The sequence below is a fragment of the Diabrotica undecimpunctata genome, chromosome 5, assembly GCF_040954645.1.
Source record: "Diabrotica undecimpunctata isolate CICGRU chromosome 5, icDiaUnde3, whole genome shotgun sequence".
NCBI classification, from domain to species: Eukaryota; Metazoa; Arthropoda; class Insecta; order Coleoptera; family Chrysomelidae; genus Diabrotica; species Diabrotica undecimpunctata.
In genome coordinates this window covers 77,940,682-77,964,907 of record NC_092807.1, presented here as the reverse complement: position 1 = coordinate 77,964,907, position 24,226 = coordinate 77,940,682, and the positions used below count along the sequence as shown (strand labels likewise).

General features: G+C 32.3%; 1 protein-coding gene across 1 annotated transcript in view; it reads right to left on the bottom strand.

The window, feature by feature from the left end:
- The window catches only part of LOC140441409 (sorting nexin-13-like), a 1,016,720-nt gene that overhangs the window by 131,047 nt on the left and 861,447 nt on the right, over positions 1 to 24,226 (bottom strand). The window lies entirely within an intron of this gene.

Sequence of the window (24,226 nt, the reverse complement as noted above, 5' to 3'; positions counted from 1 at the left end):
TATTAGACAAGATAGGGATGATGGCTATGGTGGGGTAGCTACCTGTATTAAAAATTCTATTTCATTTCAGACTATTAAAAAATATAATTCGGACAAAGTCCAATATATTATAACAAAAATTGATGACATATTCCTAATAAATATCTATTCAAGTTCAAATAATGAAATATCAGTGCCTTTTTTAAATTCCATGTTGGAAAACCTAGATATAAAAAAATTAATCATTATGGGCGATATGAATTCTCATCATCCAATTTGGGATAAATGTTTAATTAATAAAGGTGGTAAAAAAATAGTTGACTTTATATTTGATAACGAGTTGACCATCCTAAATGATGGTTCAGCAACCTTGTTTCAGCTTCCCAACAATAATATCAGTGCTGTTGATTTAACAATCGTGAGTAGTAATCTGGCTTTATGTACCAAATGGGGAATTATTAAAGACTGCGGCAATAGTAACCATTTTCCCACATACATAAAAATCAACGACATTGAACTATCAGATACAACTTTTGTTAAAAATTATAAAATAAGAAATTCTTCAAGAGCTGATTGGGATCTTTTTTATGATGAAATATTAAACAACCTAGTAAATTTCTCAATAAATAAAATAAATTACAAACAATTCATGTCAGTTATCAATAAAGCAGCAGATGTTTCGATTCCTTATAAAAATTGTAGGATACAGGGTAAACCATTCAATCCTTGGTGGGATGATGAATGTACATTATGGGTAAAGAAACGTAAGGAAGCTTTGCACATATTTGACTCGTCACCATCACTAGAAAATTATTTGTATGTTAAACATATAGTTGCACAAACCAAGCGTAACCTTAGATTAAAAAAGAAAAATAAATTTAAACAATTTTGTGAAACATTAAATAGAGGATCCAATATAACATACGTATGGAATAAAGTAAAAAAATTTTCAAACCATAATAATTGCAAAAATTTTTATAAGCCTTCAGATAACATTAAAAGAGAAATATTATATAATATGTCATCAATTTCTATTGATCCTGAATTCCGTTTACTTCACGCTAACCAAGAATTTGAACTTATTTCAATTTCAGAAATTGACACTGCATTGTTCAATAAAAGAAATTCTGCCCTGGGAATTGATGATATTTCTTACTCAATGATAAAACATCTCCCTCTAAAAGCCAAAAAAATCCTCCTAAATATATACAATGAATGTCTTAAAGGAGAACCCTTACCTAGCGATTGGAAAAAATTTAATATTCTTAACATCTTAAAACCCTTAAAGGACCCACTTCTTCCAACTAGTTTTAGACCAATTGTTTTATCCTCTTGCATACTAAAAACTTTAGAAATCACTTTAAAAAATAGATTAGATTGGTTTTTAGAACATAATCTCGTTTTTAAAAATACTCAAGCAGGTTTCAGAAGAGGTAGAGGAACTGCTAACAACTTAGCGCTCCTTCATACCTTCATTTTAGAAGCCTTTGAATCTTCCCATTCAGTCCTTGCCGTCTTCATTGATATTAAATCAGCATATGATAATGTGAATATATATAAACTTTACAATAAATTACAAAATTTAAATGTCCCTTGTCCTATAATTAATATTATTTTTAAAATTTTGCAAAACAGGCTTTTATATACTAGATCCAATAACGGTGACTTTTTGGGCCCGTCTGTAGTAACTAAAGGTTTACCCCAGGGTTCACCTTTAAGCACAATTTTATTTAATATATACATATTGGATCTATTTTCCATTCTTCCTGAAGATATAAATATTAATGGGTATGCTGACGATTTGGTTTTATATGTTAAAGGATCAGTTATCCAACAAATGGTTAATAAAGTCAATATGGCATTGTACAATGTACAAGAATGGTTGTTAGAACATGATCTATCTCTTTCTATAGACAAATGTGAAGCTGTATGGTTTTCGAAGGGAAAACGCAAAAATTTTACCCCATAAATCAAACTTAGTAACACAATTATACCATTAAAAGATCAAGTTAAATTTTTAGGCATAATTTTTCAAAATCATCTCAAGTGGGACAAACATGTTGATAATATATTAGTTAAAACAAAGAAAAATATTAATATTTTACGTGCAATTTGCAGAGTGTGGTGGGGGGCAGACCCTAGGACTCTTTTAATAGTCTTTAATGCTTTAATAAGATCTCACTTAGACTATGGTTCATTCTTATTCAGACCTATATCTCAGAAATGTATTAATAAACTTAACACAATATTTTTTGAAGGGCTAAGAATTTCTTTAGGTTGTATGAAATCTACCCCTCACTTGGCCTTGCTAGCAGAATCGGCGCAATTTGATTTAAAACATAGAAGTTTAATATTAGCTACTAAATTTTTAAGTAAGATCGTTAATATCAAAAACCATCCTTTGATTTTGTCTCTTGTTAACTTACGGAATAAACTTATAATCAAACCTAATTTTTATAATGAAGATAACTGTCCTTACTTAGTTTTAACACTAGAATACTTTTTTCCATATTTTAACAAAATATATAAAGGTAATAATTTTCCATGTTATGAGATGGATTTTGATACATTAGTCAGTCCAGTAAAAACACTAAATTGCGAAATAACAAAGAATGAATATATGATTAGAGAAAAATTTGCAATATTTACTGAAAAATATATCAATGATTTCACGTTCATTTATACGGATGCCTCAAAAAATTGTAACAAAGTAGGTTTTGGCATTTATATTCCTAGTATCAATTACAAATTTTCATCCAGACTACCTGATGAACTGTGCATATACAAAGCAGAAAACATGGCTATATACCAAGCAGTTAATTTATCCATTAATAGACAGATCAATAAAGTTATTATATTTTCTGATTCTCTTAGTGCAATTTCTAAAATTATTAATAGCAATATTTCTGCTTCGGTAGATTATTGGTGCCTTAAAACAAAAAATCTTATTACATCTGCAAATAGAAACGGATTTGAAATACTTATCTCATGGATACCGGGTCATTGCGATATAGGGGAGACCGGGGAGAGTTCGGACCATTTTTAAAAATTAATTTTTATTAGAAAAGTGTATTGATATATTTACCTTTTAAAGTAGTTAACTTAAGCTTCCAAGGTTCAGGCATAACCAATCAAGAGCAGAATATATCAAATCAATAAATTAACAACAAAAATAAAAAAATATTGCAGGGGGTCATTTGTCCGAAGTCTCCCCAGAAACGGGGAGACTTCGGACTAGGAACTGGGAGACTTCGGACAGTACTGGGAGACTTCGGACAGTACAACATATGTTACTTATAAAAATGTATTTAAAAAAAAATAGACATGTTTAGATATTAAAAAATTAATGCAATGAATAATCTTCTAAATCTGTATTAAAATAGATCATATTTTCATATCTTTGACGTGTATCTTTCAAGGGCTTCGGTAAAATACATTTTATGTCTTCAAATATAACAAAAGCATCTTCTTCAGTGGAGATAAACCGATTAGAAGTGGCATGTTTTTTATAAAATTTTACGTCGTATCCTTTTATCTGTTTTTCCTGAATTTCTGCAACATAGTGCCGAAATGTAGCTGGTGTTTTTCCATAAACTCTGGCAATTATAAACTGACCATTTGCAATATTTGTTTCTTCTGTATCCACTTCGTCATCTTGCTCTATGAAGTCAGAGGATTTTTCATTGCTCATTATGTCTTCAGAGGAAGAAGAAGAAGATGTTTCAACAATTTTTTTAGTGACTTTCTGTCTTTTTTTAGGATTTACTTTCCTTGTAACAGATCGTTTTAGTTTCCTGTTGGCAATTTCGTCTTTTTCTGGAGTATCCGTGGCAATGATACATTTGCCCTTAGGCCTCCCTCTATTTGATGTTTTACGTTCTGGCGCCTTGGGAAACGGTCTAACCATTTCTGGAGAAATGATGTTTGGAGAAGTTGAGTGACTCGGAGAAACTAAAACTTTGCTTGGCCCCGGTTTGGACAAGCTATCAAAATCTCTTTTTCCGAGTTCCGGTTCTGTAGTAGGCATTGGTCTATCTGTCACGTAAGAAGATAAGAACTCTTCTTCTCCGAATATATTCCTGTCAAAAGGCCAAATACCTGTACACTTGAAACCACTTTTAATATTAACTGGATTGGCAGCTCTGTCCCAAGCAGAAGAACAAATAGCAGGCAAGTCATATATAGAAAGTGTCTGACCAGGATTAGACAACATCCAGGAATTAGCACCATCATTAAAAAACTTTTTGAAAGGACCAAACACTGTTCGGTCCAAAGGTTGTAACTTATTAGAAGTATGAGGTGGTAGTGTCAAAACAGTAATTCCATTTTCTTTGCAGTAATCAAGTCCCTCCACTGAGAGATGGGACTCGTGGTTATCCATGATTAGTAAAATTTTATTAGTATCAGAGCAGAGTGTATTTTTGACAACATGTTTAAGTACTTTCAAAAAATTATCACTTGTCATCCATCCTGAAGGAGATACTAATCCTAAAGCAACTTGAGGAACCCCTTTCATCATGCGGTTTTCATCAAAACGTTGCCGTGGGAATACCCATATAGGAGGCAATGCTTTTCCATCAGCAGAAATTATGCCCACTTGTGTAACTAATTCTCCACGTTCACGTGAGGTCACCTGCCCTATTTGATGTTGACCTTTTCTTCCAATTATTTTAGGTACACGCTGAACTGTAGTAACCCCAGTCTAAAAAATAAGTGATATTAATTATCAAAATAACTAAACAAAATTGTTAATTGACTCACTTCATCTAAATTGAAAATCGCTGAAGATCCAAAAGAATGACGACGTAAAACTTCTTCTAATTTATTTTGAAACGTCTCAACAGTAACTTTGTTAAAACTCGTCATTCTAGCGAGACTAGTGGCTTCAGGTGTTCTAATAGATAGTACAGGATGACGTTTCATGAAACCTGAAAACCAGTCTGTTCCAGCTTCTTCATTTTCGCTCCATGTAGTAGGCATTTTAACATGGTTTTTCTTGGCAAATTCAAAAGCTAAACGTCTTGCAGCTTTAGGCGTTAGTCCATGAAACATGGAAGAACAATCTAATAAATATTTTTCAAGCATTTTTTCCATTATATCGGTAAACACTTGAGATTGCTTGAAATTTGGAGAGAATGTTACGTTGTCTATACCCACAGCTCTAGCTTTCTTTATGTAATCTAGAAGACTAGATTTAGGAACGCCGTAGGTTTTGGCGCTATTCCGAATGCTCAATTTGCCGTCAAGCACCTCTGATGTGGCATTTTTCATAGTGTCTGCAGAAAATTGTCGTTCTGTTACCCTTGTATATGTACGGGGCATTATGAGCTGTAAGAGAAAAATAGAATAACTACAGATCAGGGGAGACTTCGGACACAAAGGGGAGAGTTCGGACACTGTGTCCGAACTCTCCCCTAATGCAAACATTGGTAATACAATGGGTTTATAAAAAAACTTACCTAAATATTGCAACAACATAAACGCAAATTAATGAAATAAGTATAGTAGATTACAGCACCAAAGTTTTATACGTGGTAAGTCTATGTATTTTAAAATATATCTTCTGGATTGCACCGATATTTTTAGAACAAAACTCGACAAAACACTTCACAATAGATAACTCTGTGACTACGACCGAAATCACAGCTGTCAATACATAACCTATAATTATGTACAAATAAGGTTGTGTTTACCAAATGACAACAGTGCATCTTCAAAAATGTGCGAAATTCAAATGTGTCCGATGTCTCCCTGTGTCCGAACTCTCCCCGGTCTCCCCTACCGGGCAACCTACAAGCTGACACACTGGCCAAAATAGGGAGAGATCTTAATGTTCCTTTAAATATGAAATTAGATTCTCAAGACGTGTTACCCATAATTAAGAATAAAATTAAAAACAAATTTAAAAACACTTGGAAAACTTTAATTAGCAAAAAATCGTATCAGTATTACAGAGTACAAAATATTTTTCCTAATAAGACATGGTTTCAAAACTTTTCATATAAAGATAGGAGACACATTACAACTATTATAAGAATGCGGACCGGTCATTGTTTAACAAGTCAACATCTTTTCAAACTGAATTTGGTGGACAACCCTTACTGTGAGTGTGGCCTAATAGAGAACCAAAATCATATATTTTTTGAATGCCCGATAAGGATCATTCCGAGTTTTGACCTATACACAAAATTCATTTATATGAATTATAATTCACCAATTACTATATATTCTATATTAAATAAACTTACTGAAGAATCAGTCAGCATTTTGATAAAATTCCTTTCAATTAATAAATTAAATTTGTAATCGACAATGCTCAATACTTTTTGTAGTGTTTACTAACATAACCTATTAATTAACTATTAATGAATTTTTTTTCCTACAAAATTATTTGGCACAGGCACAAGTAAGTGGCCTCGAGTTGGTTTAGAGCCAGACTTTATCGGGGTCACCAGCAAATTGAGCTGGCGTATCACCATGACGTGAAAGCCATAGAAACAAAAGAAGAAGAAGAAGAAAATAGATTCTTGGAGACTTTGTTAAAAAGTATGTTTAAATAAATGTATTTAACACAATGAAATATTATTACTTGGCACAGTCTAGTGGAAATTAAACGAAAATCATGGAAGCAAGGTTACCAAATCCATTATCATTTGAAGGCAATGTGGCCGAAAATTTTAAACGATTTAAGCAAAGTTTTGAAATATATCTGATGGCATCAGGAAAAAGTGGTAAAAGTGATGAAGTTAAGGTAGCAATTTTACTCAATTTAATTGGAGAAGAAGGCATTGAGATTTATAACAGTTTGGAATTAACAGAGGTCCAACAAGGAAAGCTAGCAGAGGTATTGGAAGCATTTGAGTCTTATGTCACCCCTAGAAAAAAACGTGGTTTATGAAAGATATTTGTTTTATAAGCGCATTCAAGAAGAAGGAGAGCCTTTTGACCACTTTTTAACAGATTTAAAAAATAAAGTAAGAAATTGTGAGTTTGGTGTTGAAGCATTTTCAATGGTAAGAGATAGAATAGTATTAGCAAAGGTATTAGGCACCAATAGTAAGGATGCACAACAAAGCATGTTAAAAACAATTAATTTAGATGACTAAAGCTATTGAAATATGTAAAATGCATGAAGTATCCCAAGCTCAAATAAAAGAAGTTCAGAATAGCTTAGAGAAGGTGAAAATTGAATCTATTGGAAGTAAAGTCAAGCAGGGGCATAATTCAGTCCAAACAGTCAGGGGTGCAAGTTCTTCTAGAGGTGAATTTAACTCCAGAAACTGTGGGAGTGTCCATGGACCAAGGAGGTGTCCAGCATATGGAAAAAAGTGTAGAAAGTGTGGTAAATATGGGCATTTTGATAAAGTGTGTTATCATGGTAGGTTAGTAAGAGAGGTACAAGTGGAAGAAAGTAAAAATAATGAAGTAGATGATTTCATGATTTCATCAATCACTGTTAATGGAATTAAGAATAAAAATAATAAAGACTGGATGGAAAATTTAAAAATTAATAACATTGATATACCTTTTAAAATAGATACAGGGGCACAGGTTAACATTTTACCCAAGGTTTTTGTTGAAAAAGTTTGCAAAATTAATGAATTAAAAGAAACTAAGGTCATACTTGGGACATATGGTGGTTTTAAGATTGTTCCTTTGGGTATAATAAAACTTGTCTGTAAATATAAAAATATTGACCATTTATTAGATTTTGTTGTTGTAAAGATCAACACCTATCTTGGGTTTATGTTCTACCATAGAGCTTGATTTAATTAATAAAATTGATAACATAACAATGCATTCTAAAGAAAAATTTGTAGAAATGAATAAGGATGTTTTTCAGGTCTAGGTAAATTTCAGAAAAAATGTAGTTTAAAGCTTAAAGAAAATGCAGTGCCAGTGGCTAGGCCACCTCGTAGAGTCCCACTTACAATCAAGCCTAAACTTAATAATCAACTAATTGATCTTGAAAAGCGAGGAATCATAGCAAAGATTGATGGTCCTACGCAGTGGCTTAGTAACCTGGTAATTGTTGAGAAAACTGATAAATGATTACGTATCTGCCTAGATCCTCGTGACCTGAACAAGGCATTGGAACAGGAATTTTGTATAATACCTACTGTTGATGAGATTCGTTCAATGTTACAGGGTAAGTCATTTTTTACAGTTCTAGATTTTAAGGAGGGTTTTTACCAACTAGAACTGGATGAGCAATCCAGTAATTTATGTGCTTTTGGCACTATATTTGGCACATATAAATTTTGTCGCCTGCCATTTGGTCTTAACATAGCACCTGAATACTTCCAGAAATTAAATTCTGAAAATTTTGCAGATATTCCAGGTTGTATAGTCTACTTCGATTATCTATTAATTTGTGGTGAGTCAATAGAAGAGCATAATAATACACTAAATAAGGTGTTAGATAGGGCTAGAGAACTAAATGTGAAATTTAACCCAAACAAAATACAATATTGCGTTGAAAGTGTTACGCCCAGTTCCACCAACGAGATTTAAGTGAAAATTTGATCTTGAGAAATAATTTTCACTTAAGTCCGTTGAGTTTCGTTCCATCATCTCAAAATATTTACTTAAGTACAAATATTTTTGCTTAAGCTTAAGTCACCTACTATGACGACTTAAGCAAAAATTTTAACTTGAAGCATGAATTGAAATTCATCTTCTGTCATATATTAACTCACATTTTTTCGGTCTAATTTGAGTTTTTATTTTTATATTCTTATTTAATCTATAACAGTGATTCCCAACCTGGGGGCGATCGCCCCCGGGGGGCGGTTTGAGATATTCAGGGAGCCGATAGAGCGAAGGGGGCGATATGGGGGGCGACAGAGAAAAGGGGGCCATAAGGGGGCGTTTAGCATCCGGAAAACGAGAAATGGGTAATGGAGAAAAATAAAAAAAGAGAACAAAAATACAATACTTTCGATCGGATATCCATAGGATAATAAAAAGTAAATATATGTATACCAATGCAGGTAATAATAACACAAACATCTCGTCTAGTAACAGAGAGCTATGAATCATAATACAATTTAATCTATACATTATCGTTATAATTATACATTATAACGAATTCTGCATTCTCCTTTGATCGAGCTTTCGTATTGTTCGATCATCCGCACAAAGGAGAAAGAGAGAGAAGTGGAATAAGAATGATGAGAAGTACGTTTGTCGGTTGTCATCACTTCAAATGTGGACTCTTTCGTTCCCTAGTTTTGTAGTGTGGTATATAAAGTTGTTTTGTTTCAACTGACAGTCATTGTGTTCAGTAAATTGTTATTTTAATAAAGATACTGTGATTTATTTGTGAAACTGTTAAGTCTGTCTTTCAATTCGGACATAACCACTTATCTTATCGAACACGAGGCGTCACAATATTAGAATCATTATTAGTCACAATGTTAGAATTCGGACAGAGACGTCGACGCGTGGCAATATAATTATTTATTGAGAATTGCGAGATAGTGTTTTTATTCTTTGCCTTCTCAATAAGGTGTAATTAATTACTCTTTTGTTTTATTTACCTAATAATACCTAATTTACCTAATAATTACCTAAAAAAGAAGTGCCGGCAGTACTCAACGGAGAATTTGAAATATGGATTCATTGAATTGTCAGGAAATAAGAATCTACCATTGTGTCTCATTTGTGCAAAATCTTTGTCAAACGAAGCCGTGAAGCCGTCTCGACTTATGGATCACTTGAAGAGGACGGTGAAGATGTTCTCTGCAACAAATTGAAAAGCAGAGAATTTACTGTGCAACTTGACGAGAGTACCCTGAGAGCACAGCTTTGCTGCTGTCATATGTCCGATTCATTGACGACAATGGAGAAATGGCCGAGGAAATGCTGTTTGTTAGAAGTCTGATTACTGATACAAAAGGATCTTTCATATTTGAGGTCGTTAAGAGGTCGTTCCCTTATTAAATATGATCACCTGTGCTACTGACGATGCAGCAGCAATGACAGGACGCCATCGGTGATTTATTGCACATCTGAAACAAGCAGTACCTGGAATTTTGTGTGTTCACTGCGTCATTCACAGAGAGCATTTGGCTGCCAAGAATTTGAGTGGGAGGTTACACGATTCTCTTCGACTTGTCATAGATGCGGTAAATAAAATTAAAGCAAAACCAAAGAATGATCGAATATTTCGTACACTTTGTGAAGAAAATGATGTGATATTTAATACATTACTACTACATACGGAAGTCCGCTGGCTTTCTAAAGGCAATTGCTTAACGGTTCTTCAGTCTCATCGATACTGTTATTGAATTTCTTAATACTACTGACCCCACACTGAGTACATAACTACTAGAGAAGCGAAATGACATCGCTTATTTATCAGATGTTTTTCAAAAATTAAATGAAATGAACCTGCAACTACAGGGGAAGAACATAAATATGGCCAAAGCGAAGGGAGTAGTCGGAGCATTAATTGACAAACTATCTATTTTTCAAGAAAATATGCAGAGAAGAGATCTGACCAAATTCCCCAACTTGAAATCTTCTTGTGGTGATTCTGACGATCTTCAAACATACTGCCTCCACCTTCAAACACTGAAAGAAGATCTGCAGTCCCGATTCCAAGATTTGACTAGTCTGAAAGTGCCAACTTGGTTTATCAATCCTTTCAGCGTAGAAGTTTCAACGGTATGTCCTTCTCTTCCAGAAAACTTGATTGATTTGAGACAAGATATTGAAATTGAAAGTTTGTTTCGGGAGTGTGGGTACGAAAGATTTTGGCCGCGGATAAAAGAAGTGTATCCAATCTTGTGGAATGCAATCAAATTATTATTATTGGCATTCCCCACAACATATCTAGTGGAGAAAGGTTTTAGTTCTGTGTGTATATTGAAAAACAGACAAAGAAATAGGCTCGACATAATAGAAAGAGGGGATTTGAGGTTGTTATTAAACATTGAGCCAGACATAAAGAGATTATGTGAGGGACACCAGGCCCAAGGAAGCCATTTACAACAACTTTTTTACAATTTAGAAAGAACAATTTAGAACTGAAGTGGATGCTGATGAGGATCTGAAACTAGTAAAGAAATATTGTATACAAGGGTGGCCCAAAACCTTGTCAAGAGTAAGCGATTCAATTAGGTATTATTATTATATAAGAAATGAACTATATTTACTTGATGGACTAATATTTTACAAAGACAGAGTTATAGTCCCAAAAATATTGAGAGAGAGCATGCTAAGATTATTGCATTCGAGTCATTACATGACAGATATTACATTGGCCACAAATGAACAAAAGTATAGAAGACTGGGTAAGAAATTGTAGCAAGTGTGAGATATTTAAAAGTCATAATGCTAAAGAACCACTATTACTTAGAGAGTTGCCTCAAGCACCTTTTGAAAAGGTAGCAAGTGATATATTAGATTATGGTGGACAGTCACATCTAGTTCTGATCGATTATTTTTCTAAATGGCTCGATATAGTGAAAATTAATTCAAAAACTTCTCAGGTGGTCATCAAGGAGTTAAAGAAAATTTTTTCAACACACGGAATACCCTATGAAGTCAGATAACATGCCTTATAATTCGTGGCATTGTCAGCAATTTGCTAAAGACTGGGATTTTCGGTTTGTATCGTCCAGTCCCCGCTATCCACGGTCTAATGGACAGGCAGAACGAGCCGTTCAAATTGCAAAAAACATGCTTAGAAAGTGTGACGATATGGCGCTCCTGGAGTATCGCAATACTCCAATAAATGGAACAGATAAAACACCGGCCCAATTAGTGACTAACAGAGTTCTTAGATCGAAGCTACCATCAAATAAAAAGCACAAGGACATAAATCTAAAGGGAGAGTGGGAGAAACTAGAGGCAAAAAGAAACGAATATAAAAATTATTATGATAGAAACACAAGGTAAGAAGAGAAATAGTGCCAGGAGAGAATGTAGGTGTCAGAGAGGGTAGAGAATGGAGACCAGGTAAAATTCTGGAAAAAGTAGATGAGGCACCCAGATCTTATTTAGTGCAGAAAGAAAATGGGGAAGTGGTCAGGCGAAACAGTTATCACTTGAGGCCTTCCCTAGTTAAAGCGGAAATTAAGAAGGATATTGATTTTGCACATAATGATAGATCATTAAACTCCTCATCTGGGAATCAGAGTTGTGGAGTAGAGGAACCTTCAACCTCCCAGATGAATGCTGAAAATAGAACTAGCGCTAGACTCAAAAGGGCTCCAGTGCGTTTTAAGGACTATCAAATGTAAGGGGAAAGATGTCATATCAGTAGGTTATGATTACGGTCACGGGGCTCTAGGCACAATGTATGGAGACTCTTTGTCAGTGGACAGTGGAAGTGTGACGTCACAACTGTCAATTACTTTCCAAACAAAAGTTGAAATGTCCAATCTCAAGACTTTTTAATTTCTATAAAGCTAACATTTTGCTTCCTCTGCTGCTTTTTCTTGTAAGTATAGTGTTTTTTACGATAATACCATCATAATTCAGTGTTCTATTTCTATGAAATATAGTTTAAAATTTTAAATTAAAGACATTCTAACCTTACTTTATTGATAAATGTATTTTATTGCTATTTTTATTAAACAACATGCTTTATTATTTACACAACCTTGTAAAATTGTTGTAGTAACTATTAGAATACTTAGATATTGCAAAAAGCAGAAAGATTCTGTAAAAAAAATGAAAAAATAACGAAAAATACAAATTATCCACACTAAACAAGGTTTGTTTGGAAAGTGAAACTGACATATGTCAAGAAAATCTACGTCATCACTTCCACGGTCCGTTGTCACTACTTGTGAACGTTTGTTAGAAAATAGATTCTTGGAGACTTTGTTAAAAAGTATGTTTAAATAAATGTATTAAACACAATGAAATATTATTACTATGTATAATATTATATGTATATATATCTTTATATAATATATATAATACTAAATTATATATACAAAAGGAACATTTTTATATTCGAGAGAGGAAGAGAGAGAAAATATATCTTCTGTCTCTCTCTTACGCATTATCTTACATATGTAATGATTTCACAGATTCACTCCCATACAAATTTCCAACGTGGAGCGCGCGTATAGAAGTATAACTTCAATAAATTTTATTTGCCATGTAAAACAGATCATTAAGAATTTATAAGTTTGAATGTCTTAGGTAACGTTAAAAATCTGATTATCTGCCATCTATTTACAAAAACAAAACGTAAATTTTTCGTTTTAAACTTTTTAATCTCAAATTAGGCTCATCTTCCATAAAAGTAAATAGTAACAATAAGGTCGATAATTGCTCGTTGTCCCCACACCTACGTGTCCAAATTTGGGCGATGGAACTATCCTATGTAGTCAACCGTTATTGAGTATTGGCATGTTTTTATAATGTAGATGCTGTGGATAAACCCCAAGAACGGTTGACTACATAGGATAGTTCCATCGTCCAAATTTGTCTGTCACCTCAACACGCGGCTGTGACGTAGGTGTGGGATGACGAGCAATTATCGACATTGTACCATAGAGATAAAGAATATACTCATTGTACCATTACCATGGTTGCTCTTGCTCAGGATATGCCAGTTAATGCGCAAAATACTGAAATAGGTAATGTAAATAATTGTATTGAAATAAAATGGCTTTTAGATAGTGGTTGTACAGATCACATTATTAATGATGAAAAATTGTTTGATAAATGTAAATTACTTAAAGATCCCATTAATGTTTATTTAGGAGATAATAGGGTTGTAAAAGCTACTAAAATTGTAAAAGTTACTTTGATGATTTTGGTAAAAAAAATTTAGTAGATGTGCAAAATGTTTTTTATGTTAAAGATATGAAATCAAATTTGATAAGTTATAGCAAAATAACAGAAAATAATAAGATTATTTCTCAAGGTAATATTTCAAAAGTTTTTGATAAATTTGGTAATATAACAGCAGTTGCTTTAAAAAATAATGGCTTATATGTTATAAAAAGTAAATTAAAATCAGTTGAAGTACATGTAAATGTTGCAAACAAAGATATGAATAATATGAATCAAAAGGAAAAATGGCATCGTTTATTAGGTCATGTAAATTTTAAATATTTGAATATTTTATCTAAAGATCAGCTGTTGAATGGAATTCCTAAAGAGTTTGAATCTGAATTTATGAAATGTAAGATTTGTATTGAAAGTAAAATGCATAATATTCCGTTTGTAAACAGTAGAACAAAAGCTAAAGATATTTTAGAGATTATACATACTGATGTTTGTGGGCCTTTTCGAACTACTGGGTTTAAAGGTGAAAATTATATTTAATTCTTTCATTGATGATTATAGTAAGAGTTCTAAAGTATATGTTATAAAATCAAAAGCAGAAGTATGTGATTGTTTGAGTGAATATACGAATGAAAGTGAAAATTCGACTGGAAAGAAAATAAGGATTTTAAGATGTGATAATGGGAAAGAATATTTGAACGGTAAAGTCTACAGATTTGCAAAAGAAAGGGGTATAGTAATTGATAATTGTCCTACATACGTACATGAATTGAATGGAACTGCAGAACGGTTGAATCGAACTATAATGGATATGTCAAGATGTTTGTTGGCTGAAGCAGATGTTGATAAAAAATATTGGCCTGAAATAGTTTGTGCTGCGGTTTATTTGAAAAATCTTAATTTATCTGATACAATTGAAAAGAAAACTCCATATGAAATATTTTTTGGACAGAAACCTGATGTTTCTAATTTGCGTTTGTATGGGAGTAAAGTTTTTGTACGAAGACCAGAACAGAAGAGAATCTCTAAATGGGATAAGAAAGCTGATATGGGAATTTTAATTGGTTATAGTAATGTTGGTTATCGTGTATTATTAAATGGCAGAGTCGTTGTTGCTAGACACGTGGATATTGTTGAAGAAAACGTTAAGTGTATAGGTTTAGATTTTAACGAATCAGATAGTGATAATAATGAAGAATGTTACCCTGATAAAATTGATGAAAGCTCTGAAAATGACTCAATAGATGAAACTTTTGAAAGTACAAATGAAAGTATGGATGATAGTGTGAATAAAAATGAATCTGAGTTACCTAGATCTCACAGAGCCAAAAATCCTCCAAAGAAATTTGATGATTATTATGTATATAATAGTAGTATTTTTGTAAATATGTGTAGAACTGATATACCACATACATTTGAGGAGGCGATCAATTCTAATGAGAGTAAGTATTGGAAAACAGTTATGAACAAAGAAATTGATAGTTTAAATAAAAATAAAACTTGGAAATTGGTTAAAAATGATACAAACAAAAATATTCTGGATGTTAAATGGGTTTATACTAAAAAGTCAGATAATACTTATAAAGCTAGATTGGTTGTGAGAGGTTTTCAACAAACTGACGAAATTGATGATATTTATTCATCTGTGGCTAAAATGCAAACATTAAAGATTTTATTGTCATATTGTTGTCAAATGGGCCTGGTAATTGAAAAATGGATGTTGAAACAGCCTTTTTAAATGGTAAATTAATTTCTGAAGTTTATATTAAACAACCTAAGGGTTATGAAGATGGATCAAGTAAAGTTTGTAAATTAGTTAAAGCTTTATATGGTTTAAAAGAAAGTTCAAGGGCATGGTATGAGTGCCTAGATAAATTTTTGATAAATTTAGGTTTTGAAAGAAGTAATATTGATCCTTGTTTGTATGTTTATAAAAATGGAAATGATATTATTTACTTATTAATTTATGTTGATGATTTATTGATTTGTGGTAGAAATTTAAATGAAATTAAAAGGATTAAAATTTTATTATCAGAAAAATTTAAAATGAAAGATATTGGTGAAATTAAAGAATATCTTGGTATTACTGTTGATTATGATTCTAGAAAACATGAAATGAGATTGGATCAAATTAAATATATTGAATCATTAAGTAAAAAATATAATTTAGAAAAAGGTAAACTGTAAAATACACCTATGGAAGTAAATTTAAAAATTGATAAATCTGATCATTGTGAAAGAAATATTAAATATAGAAATTTAATTGGTGCACTATTATACATAAGTTCGGCAACAAGGCCCGATATAAGTTTCAGCGTAAATTATCTGAGTAGATTTCAAAATTGCTATAATGAAACGCACTTTAAATATTCTTTACGAATTTTGAAATTTATACTGATTAGAATAAATCAAAAGAAAAATCACATCCAACAACCTCAAACAAATTAACTTATCAATTAAATACAAGTTTGTAGTTGTTATCAACAGACAGAACGACTGTAAAATGTAAAACACAATACAAATAAACAAATTAATTTGACATTTTGACATTTAAGACTTTCTTGTGACAAGGAGCATTCAAAGCTATGTAGATAATATAAAGAAATATTGCATTATTAACTTGTTCCTTTATATTTGCCGGTGTGTGTATTAAATTGTTAACTTCTCATAGCCTATTTTAGGCTTGTTTATTAAACTAAGCCGAAAATGAGGATTTATTGATAAAAAACATGGCTAGTTGTTAACGTACCTACATTTTTTATTATCAAACACAAGCAAATAAATCAAAAAAGAAAATGTTAAGAAAGCCTGAGGCTATAATTGAGTTTTAATTTCAATATTTTATATATGCTAGAATATTCTCCAGGGTGTTCCGAACTTTAAGGAAAAAACAGTATGATTGTTACACCCCGTATAAAATGACATTGACCTGTCTAGCAACAAGACATCTAACATGTCCCATTTTTAAGGTGTTCCGTTAATTTTGCCGGTATATATATATATATATATATATATATATATATATATATATATATATATATATATCGTCACCGAATGTTTGCCGGTATAATCAAACCCCCACTTACTGACCAACGGCTTCGGGCGGATGAGTTGGTAAGTGGAAGGGCACTCTTTTGTCCTGAGATTGAGAAATCGATCTCAAAGGCGGATGAACCAAGATCAAGGGCATAAGGATGCAGAAGGCAAGGAGAAACCACTGCATTAAAGATCCCTAAGGATTCTCAAGAACAACCACAAATGGACGTAAATCAAACAGTGGCCCCGAGTGCCCGGCGTCCCTTTAATGGGACAGGGGTGCGAAGAATCCCCGGGTGGAGAAACAAATTTAGTGTAAGCGATTTAAAACGCATAGCAACGTGGAATATAAGAACACTTTATGAAGCAGGAAAATTAACAACAGTCATGCTAGAAATGGAGAGATTAGACATACAAGTATTGGGCCTTTCAGAAGTCCGATGGCCAAAGTCTGGAAACTACACCAAGGATAATAATACTATTTTCTACTCAGGCAAAAGCACTGGAGAACACAGCCATGGTGTTGGTATTATTATCAACAATAACTTAAAAGAGTTTGTGACAAATTTCATTCCCTTTAACGAACGTATGATGCTACTTCAGCTGAAAGCCAAACCTCTAAACATAAATCTAATCCAAGTGTATGCTCCAACATCTGATAGCAATGATGCTGAGGTCGAAAAATTCTACGCGGACTTAGAACTGTTAACAAAAAACATAAAGAAGCAGGAGGTAAAAATAATTATGGGCGACTTTAATGGTAAAGTCGGTCGAGGAAAAACTGGAAATATAGTAGGAAATTTTGGAATAGGTAAAAAAAAACGAAAAAGGAGACAGACTAGTCCAGTACTGCCAGGAGAAAGAATTAGTCATAACAAATACATACTACGACCTACCCTTACGAAGATTATACACGTGGACTTCTCCAAATGATAACACCAACAATATAATCAGAAACCAAATAGATTTTATAACGATTAACAAAAGGTTTCGTAATGGAGTACAAAGTGCAAAAACCTATCCAAGCGCAGATTCAGATACGGATCATAATCTATTACTAGCAAACGTCAACATTAAACTCAGGAAACCGGAGAAAAAAGTTAAAACCACCAAAATTAACATCAAAAACCTAAAAGACGACAACTGCCAACAGTAACTAAACGCAGAGATAAATAAATTAACTGAAGGAAGCGTTGAATGGGCAGATATGAGAAAAGCCATACTAAAAGCGGGAAAGGAGGTCCTAGGCGAAGAAGAGAAAACCACTAAAAAAGACTGGATGACACCGGAAATAGTTGAGCTAATAACTGAAAAAAGAAAATACAAAAATAAAGATGAAAATAAATATAAAACCATCAAGAATAAAATCAAATATGAAATCAGAAAGGCTAAGGAGGAATGGATGAACAAAGAATGCCAGGAATTAGAAGAACTCAGCAACAAACATGACACCTCAAACTTACATAAAAAAATGAAAGAACTTACAGGCAACACCAGACAAAGAAGAACACTCATAACAAGAGATAATAATGGAGAAATACTTACTGAAGAGAGCAAAATAAAGGAAGTATGGGAACAATATATAATCCATCTGTTCCATGACGAGAGAGAAAATGAACAAGATATAGGTGAAGAAAAACAATACCTACAAATTTTACCCTCAGAAGTAAAGAATGCCCTACAGAATGCAAAACAAGGAAAAGCACCGGGTCCTGATCAAATTCCAGTTGAACTGTTAAAAAGCCTTAGATGACGGTAATATAAAGAGACTCACCCGAATTCTCAACCACATATATGTAGAGGGCAACATCCCGGAAGAATGGCTTAAATTGATATTTTTACCTCTACCAAAAAACAACAATCCCAAATCTTGTAATGACTATAGATTGATAAGCCTAATGTGCCAGCCTTTAAAGATTCTCTTGAAAATTGTTCAAAACCGAATTTATAAGAAATGTGAGGAGCAGATAGATGAAACTCAGTTTGGCTTCAGAGGGGGCATGGGTACAAGAGAGGCATTATTTGCGTTGACGGTACTCTTGCAGAAATGTCGGGAATATAACAAGAGTGCATATGTATGCTTCATAGACTTTAGGAAGGCCTTTGACCGAGTGCAGCATATGAAGTTAATAGATGAATTAAAAAACATCAATTTAGACAAAAAAGACATTGAGTTTATTAAGGCTATATACTGGAACCAGAAAGCAGTAGTAAAGGTGAACGATATAGAAACAAATAATATACCGATTGCGAGAGGGGTTAGGCAAGGATGCGTCTTGTCTCCGACGCTTTTCAACGTGTACTCACAGGTCATATTCAGAAAAGCCTTATGGGAAAGAAAAGAGGGAATAAGAATTGGTGGAGAAATCATAAACACCATGAGATTTGCAGATGACACGGTAATTATGGCTGAGAGTATAGAAGAACTACAAACTTTACTAGATGCAATAAATAGTGAATGCATTAAAATGGGACTTGACATCAACACAGATAAGACCAAATTTATGATAGTATCAAGGAGTCCAATAAATAATGAACAACTAACTCTTGGTGGACAGCAAATAGAGAGAGTGACAAAATATAAATATCTGGGAGCTTACATCAACACAGAATTAGATCCAGACCAAGAGATCCGGGTACGAATAGAAATGGCAAGGGCAGCGTTCTTAAAATTCAAACAATTGTTCTGTGACAAAAATCTAAATACTGCGCTGAGACTGAGGTTTGTTGAATGTTACGTCTGGTCGCAACTATTGTACGGGGTAGAAACATGGACACTAAAAGCGCAAATAGTTAAAAAGATTGAAGCCTTTGAACTTTGGATCTACCGGAGAATGTTGAGAATCCCATGGACTGCCAGGGTCACCAATGAGGAAGTGCTGAGAAGGATGGGTCGAGACAAAAAATTGTTGAGAACGATAAAAGTACGCAAGACTGCATACCTTGGACACATACTAAGAAATAATAAATATAGTCTTCTGCAGGTCATCATGCAGGGTAGAGTCGATGGCAAAAAGGGAATAGGTAGAAAGAGGAAGTCATGGCTGCGAAATATTCGAGACTGGACAAACATGACTGTAGACGAATTATTCCATGTTGCAAAAGACAGAGAAGCTTTTAAAAATGTGGTCGCCAACCTCCGTTAATGGGGACGGCATAGGAAAAAGAAGATATATATATATATATATATATATATATATATATACAGTGTAGGTAAAACTTTATGGTCGGTATGTATCTTACGTGAGATGGAGTGAGAAACACCTATTTAAAAAGAGAGAGGTATATTAGGTCAGCCCATTATATCGTCGAAATAGCATTAGTGGAACTAAGAAAAGAGGAGAAGTTCAACATTGCAAAACTTATTGGTTTTATTTGACCTGTTGTCTTTTTAGCATTTTAACAACATTCTAAGCTAATCAAATTTGGGCGAATTGATTTAAATGGCAGCTTACTGTTTTTTATTTTAAATTTGCCACAATTTTTCTTTTCAATAAGTTTAATTTAACATTTTGATTTCCACTTCGGAAATCGTTTTATGTAAATAAAATTTATTAATGTTTCGTATTTTAAGTACGATTTCCGAATTGGAAATCTAAACATCAAAATAAGCTTATTTAAAATAAGCAATAAAAATAATAAATTGAAATATCAATCCACAATAAAAAACCTTCATACGAAATTATTTGGCAACGTCTCATGTCGCGTAGTCAAAGCACCGAATCAAAGTAGAACACAGGTAACGAATGAGTAGAAGTGGGCATTTTTTTTTTCGAATCCTGAGAAAACTAATAAATATTTTTGAAAAATTTAAACGCAGAATGAAAGAATACATTATTACCGAGGGCCGAAAGTCTCTGAAAACTTCTACAATGTTTATTTTAATAAGTTACAGGGGCAAAAAAAGAGAAAATTTAGTGTGATTTTGAATTTTAAGTATCTCATTCAAAAAAACTTTTTGTTTATTTCGGCCCTCGGCAATAATGTCACCTTTCATTCTGCGTTTAAATTTTTCAAAAATATTTGTTAGTTTTCTCAGGATTCGAAAAAAATGAATACATTTAAAAAGCATTGGCCTGAAATTTTGCGCCTACGCTCTTAACGCAACTAAACCGATTTTCGTAAACAATAACTATGATTGTTTAACAGTAGTTTCAAGTAAGAGAGTACCTACATAAACAAACATAATGGCTATTATCGTTTATGTGTATATTTATTGAAGTGAAAGAAACTAATCAAGGATATATTTATTATAACTTGAAAAATAAACTAAACAATACAAATAGTAAATCGTACTTACATTTACATTACACGTTATTATTAAATCGCGAATCGTCTAAATTGACATTTAAAAACGTAAGTTTTTCTACTTTACTTCTTGTTAACCGTGTTCTTCTTTTATTTAAAATTAAAACCAGATTTTGAACAAGTGTTCACATTTACAATACTTTTTGCTAAACCCGATATTAGTAATTGTACTACGTCGGATACTATGGATGTAAGGTTACCGTTTGCTAAAATTTTATTGCAAGATTCTTGAAGGCAGCGTACCATAACAATCACTGAACTACCCTTCAAGTATTTTTGGCCACTCATTGTACTTGTTATTTCTTAAGGCCGTAAAATTTGGGAAAATTGAAAACAAATAATCCAGTCTTCATTATTTAGATTTGGTCCAAGGCTAAGTCTGTATTAACTAATACAAAAGTGGAACGGATTGCCTCTTCTAACTCGGTCATTCTTTTTAACATGTAATAGGTGAAGTTCTACCTAGTTTCCACGTCTTGGATTGGCCGTTTGGGAACTTTGATATGTTGTAATTGATACTTTAAAAGCCTTTCAAAAGATTAGGTACTTTTTTTGAAATGTGTTTTTTTAGAAACTGAAATTTGAAATTAGTGAAATAATTTCACTAATTTCAAAAGCGATCTTTTCTGAATTATGGTTTCCAGAAAAATGGCAGCAGCCTAATAAAATCGTTTTAAATTCTAAATTTTCGGTTAAATATTGTCCTGTTAATGCAATGTAACTCAGTTACTCCATATGTCCAAAGGTCAGTAGTAATACAGATATTTTCTACTTCTTTAACAACTTGTGATCTAATAATTTGCTTAGTTTTGGTATAACATTCCTGAAGTAATGAGCCTGACGTAATGAACAAGTTTTTCTTGTTGGTGGTTTATATCCAGGAATCCACCCTGCAAACTTTTTAAAAGCTCGTTCTTCAACTATGGAAAACGGATGAAACGAGTCTTTGCATAGGTTTATTAAATCCATATCTATTTGTTTCTTTTGTTCTAAACTAATATTTTTATTAATGGAAGTATCCATCACCATTTGACGCTTGGGTCGCGGTGGCAGTATGTCAGTACTTGTAGTAGAAGTAGTCGAAACGGACAGAAATGCGTCAGGAGAAGTTTCAATCATTGCAATATTCAGAAAGTGGACCATAAAAGCTGCATCTTCTACAAATGCGCATTTTTTGAAAATAAAATATTATTCTTAGACTAGGTCAATAATTTTAACTAAGAAAAATAATTCATAATTGAATATTTACAATAAATAAATCCTTTGACGAACTATCAATAAAGATTTAAAATTGAAAATGCAGATCAATCATAAATCGAAACTCATTCATTAATCAGAATACCTAGTTATAAAAAACAAAAGAAAGAGTTAAGAAGCTGGTTACTTCTATAAAAAAAGAAAAAGAAGATTGTACTAGTGAAAATCAACCAGTACAAGAAAAAGAAACTGATAAAGATGACTTAAGTCCATGGTGTATTTTTGATGAATTTATTAGACATGACTCATCTAAACATACACCTGTATCTAGAGATATAAAAGAAGTCGACATGTATTTGTCTGATGATATTACCCACAAAAAATTTCGAACGGTGATTGGAACTGTCCATTACAGTGGTGGAAAAACCATCGCCATGTATATCCTAACTTAACCACTATATTCATAAAATATTGTAGTATTGTAACAAAATCTGTTCATTGTGAACACATGTTCAACATCTGGTTTAATTTTAAACAAAAGAAGAAACAACAAGAAAAGTGGAAAAACGTATGTTTTTAAATGTCAATTTAGACGATTCGCGATTTAATAATGTGTCATGTAAATGTAAGTACTATTTGTATTGTTTAATTTATTTTTTAAATTATAATAAATATATCCTTCGTTAGTTTCTTTCAATATAATAGCCAATATGTTTTTTGTGTACTAGTTTATTTGAAACTACTGATAAACAATTATACTGTAGTTACAGTTTACGAAAAACGGTTCCGATAAAAATTTCAACGACCCACCTCTAGTTTCTTAGGATCGGAACCAGAGATCTCAGATCGGAACTAATTGAAACTAATCGGAACTAATCGTCTTACTACTGGGCAATGGGCAGCAATAAGAAATATGGAGGGGAGACCAAGAGGAAATATGATTGTTATCTTTGTCTGTTCGCTGAAAATATGATTTTATATCTGCGTTAGATATCCTGTTAAATTTTACCATACCGACCATAAAGTTTTACCTACACTGTATATATATATATATATATATATATATATATATATATATATATATATATGTATATATATTCTGCTTATTCGGGAATATCCATATTGCATAATTTGCACACTTTCTTTGTAAAGTCAAAAATCTGAATTTCATTCTAACTTTTTAAATGTACCTACGCAACATTTTCAGATGAACATTTTTAATGCGTTCAAGAAAATCGCAAAGATATATTAAGTTTCTCAATGCCAAATATCCATAATATAATATAGCAGAATTAGAAAAAAGTTCATCGTTATTCTTAAAAATTTGCCATATGGAAAATTCTATTGATTTATAGAAGAAGTAAATGAGAACTAATTTCGTCTATTTTTGATGAAGTGGAATATTATTAAAACAAGCATTTAGGGTTCAAAGTAACATTAAAAATAGTTCAAAACTTGAACTTTGATTTAACAAAAAAAAAAAAAAATTTGTCAATAGAAATATTGAATATTTGAAACAATGATTTAATTAAACGCAAACGAAAAAATCGTCTCTTGTGGTAGCCTTGAGATTTTGACGATGAGCGTTTCAATTTTTTTCTGGTCGAAGACTTTAAAACAGTTAAGACCTACTAAACTGACAAACTAAAGTTTTATTTTGTGGTTGCAGTCATTAATAGGACAGGATAAATAAAACACTTTGTTCTTTTATCTAGCTTTCGCAAAATTTATTCGCTTCTTCAGGATCTGCTAAAATATGGTATCAGTAAATACAATGAAATTAGAATTAAAAAACATTGTATAAAACTAACATAAAAATTTACAACATGAGGTTAATCCATTAAATTTTGAAATTCACAAAACATTAAACTTAACTTATTTAAAGTATATATATATATATATATATATATATATATATATATATATATATATATATATATATATATAT